The 12185-nt window shown below is 37.0% G+C and overlaps 1 long non-coding RNA gene across 1 annotated transcript; it reads right to left on the bottom strand.

Moving 5' to 3' along the window:
* Positions 1–8283: 8283 nt before the first annotated feature.
* LOC138404525 (uncharacterized) lies at positions 8284–11981 on the bottom strand. The gene is made up of 6 exons (XR_011238442.1): positions 11904–11981; positions 11602–11650; positions 10777–10915; positions 10256–10368; positions 9822–9918; positions 8284–8780 (listed from the first exon to the last, which is right to left on the bottom strand). It is a non-coding gene; the product is annotated as an uncharacterized lncRNA (long non-coding RNA).
* Between the last annotated feature and the right edge of the window lie 204 nt (positions 11982–12185).

Below are 12185 nucleotides of genomic sequence, written 5' to 3'. Positions count from 1 at the left end.
GATGGGTATAGTGTGTCGCGGACTTTTTTGTAGATATTTATAAGATCTACAATTAATTAGAACATTTTATGGTTCTATCTTTTATAGTTTAGGCAGCGTACGCAAAATAAGTAACTTTTCTGGTTGATTTTTTACACCTTGTGTCCGAAAAACCCAAATATCTTACGGAACCCTATTTTTTTCCAAAATAAAATATAGCCTATGTTACTCGTGGATAATGTAGCTTTCGAATGGTGAAAGAATTTTTAAAATCGGTCCAGTAGTTTTTGAGCCTATTCAGTACAACCAAACAAACAAACAAACAAACAAACAAACAAACAAACAAACAAACAAACAAACAAACAAAGTTTTCCTCTTTATAATATTAGTGTAGATGTAGATATTCATTGATTATAGTTCATTTTATCTGGGAACATAATCTGATCTTTTAATCGCTATTTAAAAAGCGAACGCGTGAACTCCACTCATCTGATTGGGCACGGTCAAAGCGTTTGAATTTGGAACGTTTTCATCGAAAGGGACAAGTGCCAGAGTCGATGTTATCTGTGTTTCGACGCGCGTGTTCTCACGGGTGGCGCGTGGCGCTTGTACCTGTATAGATGAGGCTTGAAATTTCGCAGATGTGACTGTAGGCAGAAATAGTGCACGATGTACTTACCTAGTATGAGATTTTACACCTCAACTGCGTCAAGACAATAACGTCAGTTTAAAATGAACACAAGCGTCATTGATTTAATGTAAATTTCAAAGTTTCTTAGAAGCTCTTTAAAAGGTCAATTTTGCTTTTAAACTTCCGGTCCGGTCCTTGTCCAACCGTTTATTTTAGAAAATGACATGATATTATAAATTTCTCGGTATAGAAAACTTCGTTAGCGTGATTGAGGATGTATGGCGAGAGATTGAGATCCCTGTGGCGACATCTAGTTGGCGCGTTAGTTACTTCATCGCAGCATTTAATGGTTGTAGAACCTTTTGCTTTAGTTCAAATAGCGTCATCTATTGCCCGTATATGGAAAGCCCCACAGCACAGTATATTTTATGTATTTTTATCTAGGTCTAGTTACCATAAGTCAGCCTGTTTTTTACTATTTAATAACTTTGAGTTCAGATCCTAAGTACCTACTCGAAGTAGCTACATATTTTATACTTAAAAGAAAAATCTGCTCTCATATCTATCCTAATGTATGTCCTTCCTTCCCACGTTTGACGTTCATCCTACCGTACCTAAGTAATAAATATCTAAGTGTTTATTTTATTTCCTACATCCATGTAAATATCATCTTTCCTCAGCATTTTTCATTTTCATGTTCTTTGACGTTCATCTAACCGTATTTAATTAATGTATACTTTTTACACTTACAAAAAACGCTATACTTATTAAAAATTTGTTTCATCTATGCAATATTACAAGCTCCGCTCTCAAAGGACTTTTTTATACGTACATACTTACATAAAATCAAATATGAAGTCTAAGCAGAAAGGGTTAAATTACTAGAGGAGCAAATATTTACATATTCCAGGATTTTGTTAGTGAGTAGATATGAAGATCAAAACGATTCACATAACTTATTTACCTAGCTGAGCTTATATTCAATACAAAAATCCGGGATAAATAGTAGAATTTATCCATCTCCCGGATACAATCCGTCTTTGTAACTTTCGTAAAATTGGTTAAGCACACGAGCCGTCTCATTGGTGACAAAGCGCTGGTCGATTCTAAACTGCAAAATTTGGAACATAGGCGCAAAGTTGCCTGCCTATGTGCCTATAGGATAGGTATATTTCTGAGAGTGTGCCCAAGATTTTTTTTTGATCTGGTTCCTCCTTCACACTTCTACTATCGTACCGCAAGGCATCGCCAAGGTCTGCACCCGTACGTAGCCGAAATTCCGCAGCGTACGAAGCTATTTGCTTCCGCCTTCCGCATAAATCGAACTGCTATGATTTGGAACGCCCTTCCAGCATCAGTTTTCCCCTCCAATTAAAATGTGGGTACCTTCAAGTGAAGAGTGAATAGGCATCTTCAAGGCAAGTGCGCTCCACCTTATGCTACATCATCACTTGCCACCAGGTCTGATTGCAGCTAAGCGCTAGTCTATAAATATATAAAAAAAATGCATAATAATGATGACAATTGACAAATCCTCCAAATCACTGCCCTGCCCGTATTATAAAGGGGAAATTATGTTTGTTTGTTGGTTTATTGGTTTGCCGTTCAATCACGTCGCAACGGAGTAACGGATTGATCTGATTTTCTACATAGATATTATAGTTGAAGACTTGGAAAGTGACATAGGCTACTTTTTAACCGGGAAAATCAAATAGTTCCCACGAGATTTTTGAAAATCTAAATCTACGCGCTATTTTTTCGACATTTTACACGATAATTCAGAAACTAAAAAATCTGTTTTAGAATGTACATGTAAGCCCTTTATCTGATACTCCACCCCACTTAGGGTGAGATCTATAGATCGCACTCTGACTTAGCTTAGACTTAAGACATAGTTAAAACGAGACAGAGCTGAATCTCTCACATAAATCTGTCTCGTTTTAACTCAATCTTAAGTCAATGTGCGCTCTATAGATCTCAGCCTTAGTATACCCCACATAGTAGATATATAGTTATCTTACTTTGAAAATTGAAACTTTTAGACCTACCTGCCAAATTTCATGATTCTAGGTCCGCTATAGGCTTTCTTGACAGACAGACAACCAAGTGATTCTATAAGGGTAACTTTTTTCCTTTTGAGGTACGGAATCCTAAAAATTAAACAGTTGGTAGATACATATTATGTTTTAAATCAGGTAGGTAATAATACAAAGTACCTAGGTACTCGTGCATTTTTAAGGATTAATCTTTGACAATCGACCCTATTTTATTTTGTAAACTCATTGTAACAATGAAGCTTTGTTGATATGGGAAATTGGCCAACGTAGGTAATCTTTATATATAAAATTCAAAGTCCTGACTGACTGATTGACTGACTGACTGACTGACTGACTGACTGACTGACTGACTGACTGACTGACTGACTGACATATATATCAACACACAGCCTAAACCGCTGGTCCTAAAGACATGAAATTTGGAGGGTCTATTCTTTGTAAAGAGTAGGTATCCACTAAGAAAGGTTTTTTCGAAATTCCACCCCTAAGTGGGTTAAGTGGGGGATGGAAGTTTGTATGAAAGTCGGAAACGGACTTACGTAAAATTTGGAGCGGTGGCGGAGATAGCTGTAATTAGAGGGTGCATAAACGCAGCAGAGCTTGTTGTGTAGTTCAGAGCAGTCGATCACACCCCTAACAATCTTGCAAATTGTACCAATTTGGTCGCAGTCTCTTCGGGTTTTGAGCGAGACCCGAAGAGACTGAACTAATAATTAGTATTTTCAACTTTCGAAGTGAGTGACTATATCAAGTGGGGTATCATATGAAAGGTCTTCACCTGTACATTCTAAAACTGAAATTTATTTATTTTTATGCATCATAGTTTTTGAATTATCGTGCAAAATGTCGAAAAAATACGATTGTAGTACGGAACCCTCATTGCGCGAGCCTGACTCGCACTTGGCCGGTTCTTTTAAAACCCCACTTTTTATTTGATTTGGCAGCTAGACCCATTTTTGTGGAGTCATGGTTCGTCTAATGCCCAGTTGGAGTTCGTATGAGACTTGAGTGTGGAGAGGCCGCCCAGCGCGCGCGGTCAGCGGCTGACTATACAAGTACTATTATATATTCTGTGCTACAAGTGGCTCCGATCAAACTTTCGAGCGGTCAATATGACACATGATGGCCACGCAAACACTACCAGCAATACGGAGGGAACATTTATTACTTATTGCACTAAAAAAACGCCCAAGGGCGAGTCCGTACTTCAGTCGTATTTTTTCGACATTTTGCACGATAATTCAAAAACTATGATGCATAAAAATAAATAAAACTCTGTTTTAGAATGGACAGGTTAAGACCTTTCATATTATGATACCCCACTTGATATAGTTATCGTACTTACTTCGAAAATTGAAAATACTTACTATTATCTATTAGTTCATGACTTTTATTATGGTTAACAAATAAACTATTAATAAACTTAAATCTAAAAAAACCGGCCAAGTGCGAGTCAGGCTTGCGCAATGAGGGTTCCGTACTACAGTCGTATTTTTTCGACATTTTGCAGGATAATTCGAAAACTATGATACATAAAAACAAATAAAAATCTGTTTAAGAATGCACAGGTGAAGACCTTTCATATGATACCCCGCTTGATATAGTTATCTTACTTAGAAAATTGAAAATACTAATTATTAGTTCATGACCACAATTTAATTTGTTTTGTGTGATCTAACCCTAAATTCACGGTTTTCAGATTTATCCCCAAATGTCAGCTATAAGATCTACCTACCTGCCAAATTTCATGATTCTAGGTCAACGGGAAGTACCCTGTAGGTTTCTTGACAGACAGACGGACAGACAGACAGACAGACAGACAGACAGACAGACAGACAGACAGACAGACAGACAGACAGACAGACAGACAAACAGACAGACAACAAAGTGATCCTGTAAGGGTTCCGTTTTTCCTTTTGAGGTATGGAACCCTAAAAAACAACATTAGGTAAATTAAAACTAAAGTCACTACAATTAAATTTTTTTTGTGTGATGTAACCACAAAAGTTTTCAGATTTATCCCCAAATATCAGCTATAAGACCTACCTACCAGCTGCCAAATTTTGTGATTCTAGGTCAACGGGAAGTACCCTGTAGGTTTCTTGACAGACTGACAGACTGACAGACAGACAGACATGACAGACAGACAACAAAGTGATCCTAATATAAGATAAGTGATAAGTGTTCCGTTTTTCCTTTTGAGATACGGAACCCTAAAAACGCGTAAGTACCTACTTACCATTTTTTTTTACTGGAATCAAAGCTATGTACAGATATCGTCCAGTTACAGTTTTATTATAAGTAGGTATAGATTTTTTGCGCAACGGATCAGCCTGGCTGTCCAGCGCGGAAATGCAGCCAGTATTCTTGCCACCATTCCACGCGGTCATGATTTATATAGTAATTAGATAAGTCACATAGATATCTACAAAATATTATTTATCTAGTTATGTTAATAGTCAGCATTGTGAATAAATTGATGTTTTTTATTATACCATTGCTGTAACATAAAAATTGCATCGATAAAATAAAGGTATAGATTATAATATTATGTATTTATGTAAAGTTACCTAGGTACATTAAATTTCGCCCAAGTGAAGCTGGACGGATAGTTTTTCATGGGTTAGGTAATGAGTGCATCGATCAAATCTTCAAGCGCTCAATCTGACATACGAGAGCAACGCAAACTTCTGGCATCAATACTACGGAATATTTTACTACTAGCTGATGCCCGCGACTTCGTTGGCGTGGAATTTTTTTTTTTTAAATCACGTGGAAACTCTTTAATTTTTCGGGATAAAAAGTAGCCTATGTCACTCTCCAGGTCTTTATCTATACACAGTATAGACATGCAAAAAATCACGTCAATCTGTTGCACCGTTGCGACGTGATTGAAGGACAAACCAACAAACAAACGCACTTTGCATTTATAATAAGGGTACTGATTCGTAATAAGTATTTAGGGCGGAATAGGGTAGATAGCTCGATATACACGTAACCTAGGTTAGTGCAATTTTGAGAAAGTCCAACTCGGCTTCGTTGCGTTCGGGAAGTTCTATAGGTACCTACTACCTTTGTGCTCTGCCCATTACCACTTCAGTTTCCCAACCCGTTGAGCAATGTTGGTCACTCTGGTCCTACAGATTCCCTCATTTCTGATTAGATCACACCCCAAGCTCAAACTCCATGCATAGCATAGCATGCACCCAGTGGCGTGCACAGGAGTTCAAGCCAGGGTATGCATTTAGGTATGAACTTATTTTACGGCAGGTTATAATGAAAAACCGGCCAAGTGCGAGTCCGCCTCGCGCAATGAGGGTTCCGTACTACAGTCGTATTTTTTCGACATTTTGTACGATAATTCAAAAACTATGATGCATAAATATTAATAAAAGTCTGTTTTAGAATTTACAGGTGAAGACCTTTCATATGATACCCCACTTGATATAGTCACTCACTTCGAAAGTTGAAAATACTAATTATTAGTTCATGACCACAATTTAATTTTTTTTGTGATTTCAGTTTTCAGATTTTTCCCCAAATGTCAGCTATAAGATCTACCTACCTGCCAAATTTCATGATTCTAGGTCGACGGGAAGTACCCTGTAAATTTCTTGACAGACAGACAGACAGACAGACAGACAGACAACAAAGTGATCCTATAAGGGTTCCGTTTTTCCTTTTGAGGTACGGAACCCTAAAAATAAGCATTTATTTATTACAATGAGGGTAAGCAGTGCGTTTATGCCTCTATGAGCTGCACGCCACTGCATGCACCATGGAGCTGTTTATATTCTTTTTTTTAAATTTATTTATTCATATTAATTGTACATAGTTTCCTACATATCACTCACACTAATGCAGGTGGCGAACACGGGGTGCAGCGTGGCGCGCGGGCTGGTGTGCTCCGCTCCATCGCGTCGCGCGCCCCAATATCGCCTAAAAATGCTATTGCGACAATACAAACTTAACTTAAAAAACGATTCTATACCTACAAGCGTAAAGCTAGCAGCCAAACAATGCTGTTTGCAATATAAAGCAATATCCCTGTGTCGAGCCGCAACCATGTTTGCATAGTGACGTTGAAGCGCCGATGCACCGCGGGGGTTACGACTATAAATCTGCAATAATAAAATCCCCCAGCCATTATTGTGCTAAGCCGAAACTGCTCCTTAAATGAAAATATTAACAGAGGACTCTCTGTCAGTAGCTCCATAGAAACGCAGTTTCTTTTTTATGTATGGGAGCACTCCTGAAATTAATTTAATTCAATATTCGGTTTTGGTTCACCGCTGTACACCAAATATCAAAATTTCAGGTTTGTAACTCAATCTACTCAACTCAACTACGAGACAGTCCGTGACACGCGGAAAAAAGACCGCTTCAGACTAGGTTAACATTATAGGACTCCCGTTTTACCCTTTGGGTACGGAACCCTGACAAAAAACTAAAATGGCGGATTGCCGAATTTGAAATTGAAACGGCAGCAAAATCCAAAAGTAAATATAAAGTACTTACACAATGTGATGGTAGGAAACCCTTCTAAATAAATAATAGGTAGGATCGACTGACCTTTAAAATGCGCAAGTTCAGTGCAAACTTATTTGTTAGATATTATTCCCAATAGCCAAATACGGTTATAGCTAGATCATTAGGTACCAACCTACTTTTGAGAATTTCGTAAATTTTCATCTTCATTTCTTCAAGAGGAAAATTTGGAATAGATATCAGGTATAAATGTAGGGTACTAGCTAACCCCCCGCCCCTTGCTTCACTCGGGTGGAATTCCGAAAATCGGTGTGGGGGTGCAATTTCCAAAAACCCTGATACATGTGTTTCTTTATTTGTAACCGAAAACCCAAATACCAATTTTCATGGAAATAACTTGAAAAATGACAGACTTTCATACAAACTTCCATCCCCTCTTGGGAGTAGAATTTTCAAAAATCGTGAAATACGTATTTTTATTTTTAACTGAAAGATTATATACCAATTTTCATCCATGTCACTTTAGGATTGACGGATTTTCAAACAAACTTCCATCCCATATTTTGTCCCCTGGGGGGATTGAAATTCCAAAAATCTTTTGTAACTTCATGGGTACCTACGTTATATAAGGAACCTACTGTCTAAATTTCATGTCTCTAACCCTAGCAGTTTAGTGTGAGTTGATAGATCAGTCTGTCAGGACGACTTTTTATATCTTAAATCTTAAATAGTATATAAAAGGAAAAGGTGATGACTGACTGACTGACTGATCTATCAACGCACAGCTCAAACTACTGGACGGATCGGGCTGAAATTTTGCTTGCAGATAGCTTTTATGACGTAGGCATCCCCTAAGAAAGGATTTTTGAAAATTCAACCCCTGAGAGGGTTTTGAAATTTGTGTGGACTATGGACGAAGTCGCGAGCATAATCTAGTATTATATAAAAGTTAAATTTGGCTGTTGACACTGTTGCTATTAAGTATTTTTACCTTAAGTTAAAAACCTTTTAACCTAAATCCCGCTTTCCTGGTGGCCAGGGAAATGGGATTTGGATTGAATATTTGGTAAAAGGTAAAATGCTTAGTTGGCAACAGTATATTTGAATGTTTCTAAATAAAACACAATCTAAACCCAAAAAACTTTATTTTACAAAACCCACCGCCAAAAAATAAAAAATTTAAACTAAAAACTAGAAAAACAAACATAGCTGGGCATCGGGAACTTAAGATAAAAAACCTTATAAATGTAAAAGTGACGTCGCAGTAGCAGTATAGACTCCAGATTCGTGAGCACTCCATGTAGTTAAGATAATATGTACAGTGGTCGGCCGCGGTAGTAGCTCGCAATGTGGTGTAGTTATATTGTATCTTAGAATTACTCCTAATGGAATAATAAAAAGATATACAACTAAATGGCATTACTGATGTATGTATTCTAAATATTATTCTATAATCGACAAATATTATTTTTCCTAATCTAACAATTTGTTGTCATATTTTTAACAGACTGGCAAAGTATGTGTAACCGTGTAACTTAATTATTAGTGAACATAACCGATTCTTGTTAAAAAAAAAAATGATTCTGACACTGTATTTGTAGCGATGACGTACACGTCCTGTTGACCTGAAACAAAAAATAAGAAAAGTTTACCAAATGGTTATACCTACTTATTAACATTATCATTTATTTGTATCCTAAAGATATTAGTTTCTTTTTCTTCATAAGTCGTAAAATATAAAGCTCAACGGGTAAAGGAGTGGACTGAAAACCGAAAGGTCGACGGTTCAAACCCCGCCCGTTGCACTATTGCCGTACCTACTCCTAGCACAAGCTTGACGCTTAGTTGGAGAGGAAAGGGGTTTTTTTTTTTTAAACTCAAGAGCCTTCCGCTTGCCACGCGATCCGTACACGATCTGATCTTAATAGATTATCACTAGGTAGTATAGGTACGTATATCACTAACCATATTATTAGTGCCTCACTCTCCATATTATTATAAATGCCAAAGTGTGTTTGTTCTTTGGTTTATTGGGTATGTTGGTTTGTCCTTCAATCACGTCGCAACGGGGCACCAGATCGACGTGATTTTTTACATGGCTATAAGTAATTAAAGACCTAGACAGTGACATAGGCTACTTTTTATTACGGCAATCAGAGAGTTCCCACGGGAGTTAATAAACACGAAGTCACGGATATCTCCTTTACTATCCAGCTCCTCGACAACACAGACCTAATACGTAGACTTAAGAGGACTAAGCCTTTTGAGCTAGTGTAGCTATAGTGAAAGTGTAGTGCTAGTGCAAATCAAAGATCACACGAACAAAGTGAAAGACTAGTGCTAGTGCAATTTTAAGAACACAAGAACAAAGTGTCTTCCAATAAGGTATCTTAACTATAAACTAAGCTAAGTCAATGGACTGATTCTTAGGTATAAGTACGTTTATAAGTTTAGGTTAATATAATATTGCTTATTAGCCTCTCTCATAGGCTAGATTGTAATGGTAGTAAAGTACTAGTGTCAGTACTTTACGACAAAAAAAAAACGGATATCAATTCAAACTTCTTTATTGCGAATATTAGGGGTCAACAGTGAAGATGTTACAAAAACAAAAAGGTACAGCCAAATTCTGCCTAAGTACGTAGGAAACAATTTTATTTACTTACGTAGTAGAATCCACGGCGTCGTCGGCTCTTTGGGCTGCCGCAGTGATGAGCTCGACATTGCGGCACTCTTCAGATGGATGAAATTCCCGGGTAAATTCTGGAACAAAAAAATCATTGTAGGTACCTACTTTCAATATAAATGTTCAGTCGTAAAGTATTTCAAAAGCCTTCCGCATACTCTGTGGCATCATTCCTATTTTCTCTTAAGACATTCTTGCTTCTTCTTCTTCTTAACAAGTCGACGGTCACCTCGAACACGGGCAGCCCAAAAAGCCGCAACCGCAATAGCTCGGTCTTAAAGGATAGCCATCGTTGTGAAAAGCCTAGTCAGCCTACTGATTTTGTTCATGTAGTAGCTGCTTCCAGAGACGCCGGGTGCTTGTGATCAGTATAAAACTAAACATTTACATTCTTGCTAAAGAAAGCATACTCACTTTAATTAGCATCGCTTAGCGAAAGCGAGGCGCTGCGAGCTCTGTAAGTTGCAGCAAGGGAGGTCGAGAAACCTCGCTGCTACCTACAGAGGGACGAGCTCCACGGGTGAATCCTGGAACAAAAAAAGTTAAGTAAGTAATATTTCTCTTATATATAAAATAACCGGAACGGACAACAACGTAGGTACCTACTAGATACGTAGCAAAGCAGTACTTGCTAGCCTGCTAGATCAAAAATATGTATCTATTAGAAGAACATTTTCTTTCATTAACAATACTAAAAATGTTATTTTATCTAAAAATTAACAACATAAGCGAAAAATTAGATAATTTTAAAAATGTCATGATTACAGCTGTTTCTAGTGGTAGGTATACTATAAAATAAATCCAAAACCTAGTCTATGGTGTTATCTATGTAATGCAAGAAAAAGCATCAAAATCCGTCCAGTAGTTTCGAAGAAAATATCATCTGTCATTATGCATAATCATGTACCTACTACTCAAATATTTACAAAACTCACATGGTATATCGACTCGGTTTGCTCGTGGATGGATGTGGAGCAGTTCTTCAGCGGTACAGCAGTGCCGGGGGAGCGATCGCGGCGCCCGCTCCACCCCGCCGCTGCTGCATCGCTGGCTCCCGGCCGCCGACGAGGAGACCTGCACACATCAACAAACGTATCAATTAACACTGATATCAAAAATTATTGCACCTGTCGAAATAAAAAAGAATAAAATAAAAAAGCACTGCGCAGGATTTGGTAATTTTTTTTGTGCGTGGCCATATTAATGCTTTCCACTGCAACAAGCGGGAAGGAAAAATATAAGTACTTAGACGAGTATTTTTATTCTTACAAAAGTGCATTTAATTTAACCTACTAGACACTACGTCAAATATTTTTGAATAAAACAAAACGATAATTATTGTGGACTAAAATCAATTATATTATTTTAGCAATGTGAATGAAAGTAAGTACCTATAGGTACACTATTTTACAGGGAAACCCAGAAAGCGTAAAACAAAATGGCGCATACACATGCGCCATTTTGTTTCACGGCCATAAATCAAAACAGCCGATCAAAATTATTATCTATTTTAGCAATATTCTAAAATATTGTTGAAATATATATAAAAGTGTAATATGTAAAATATTATAAATAAACAAACAGCCCATGTAAAACCTAGGATAATAATAAATAAATAAATTAAAATGAAACAAGAAAATGTCCAAAAAAGTCCCAAAAAACTGACAATCTTTGTTTGTTTGTGTTTGCTTTAAAACATACTTGATTAAAATAAAATCACGAAAAGCACAATATGTTCCTAAACTTTAAAAAAAACTTACCTCTGTCAGCGGCCACGTGGACTAATTACTTATCTCCCTTTTCGAGTTTCTATATAACACAAATTAAAACATATTGTTTAAAAAAATGCTACTAGGCCCTGTATGTTCAAATTCACTGGAAAATCGACTAGAAAATACAAATTTTAGTGGCAAAAAGAGGCTAAAGTACTACGCGTCACGAAAATTTGCAGTGAAATGCTTAGACAGATCAATAAAGGACTTAAAAATGTAAAGTTAGATCTTAGAAAAAACAATAGCATGGAAAAATCTAGCATTAAAAATCTTTAATTAAAAACTCTTACATTTCAAGTTAACGTAAGCCGGGAAAAGTGTCCGAGTGCAGGTGTCATGCCTTTTTATACCGGCAAGCTTGCGGTGGGGTACTAATAGGGATGTGATTTAATGAATTTATATCCTTTCGATTTTTCTCTGCCGATTCACTCACTGATATTCTGATATACTGAGACTGATATTCAATTCGGTTAGGATAGTAAGTAGGTTCTCTTTATAAATTAGATACAAAATCATGAAAATCTTACAAGGATTTAAAACCACGTAACGTAGCAAGGAAAAGCGAATATTTG

This window comes from Maniola hyperantus, chromosome Z (assembly GCF_902806685.2).
Source record: "Maniola hyperantus chromosome Z, iAphHyp1.2, whole genome shotgun sequence".
Classification (NCBI taxonomy): Eukaryota; Metazoa; Arthropoda; class Insecta; order Lepidoptera; family Nymphalidae; genus Maniola; species Maniola hyperantus.
Note: the sequence above shows the minus strand (reverse complement) of the source record. Positions and strands in the feature narration are given on the sequence as shown.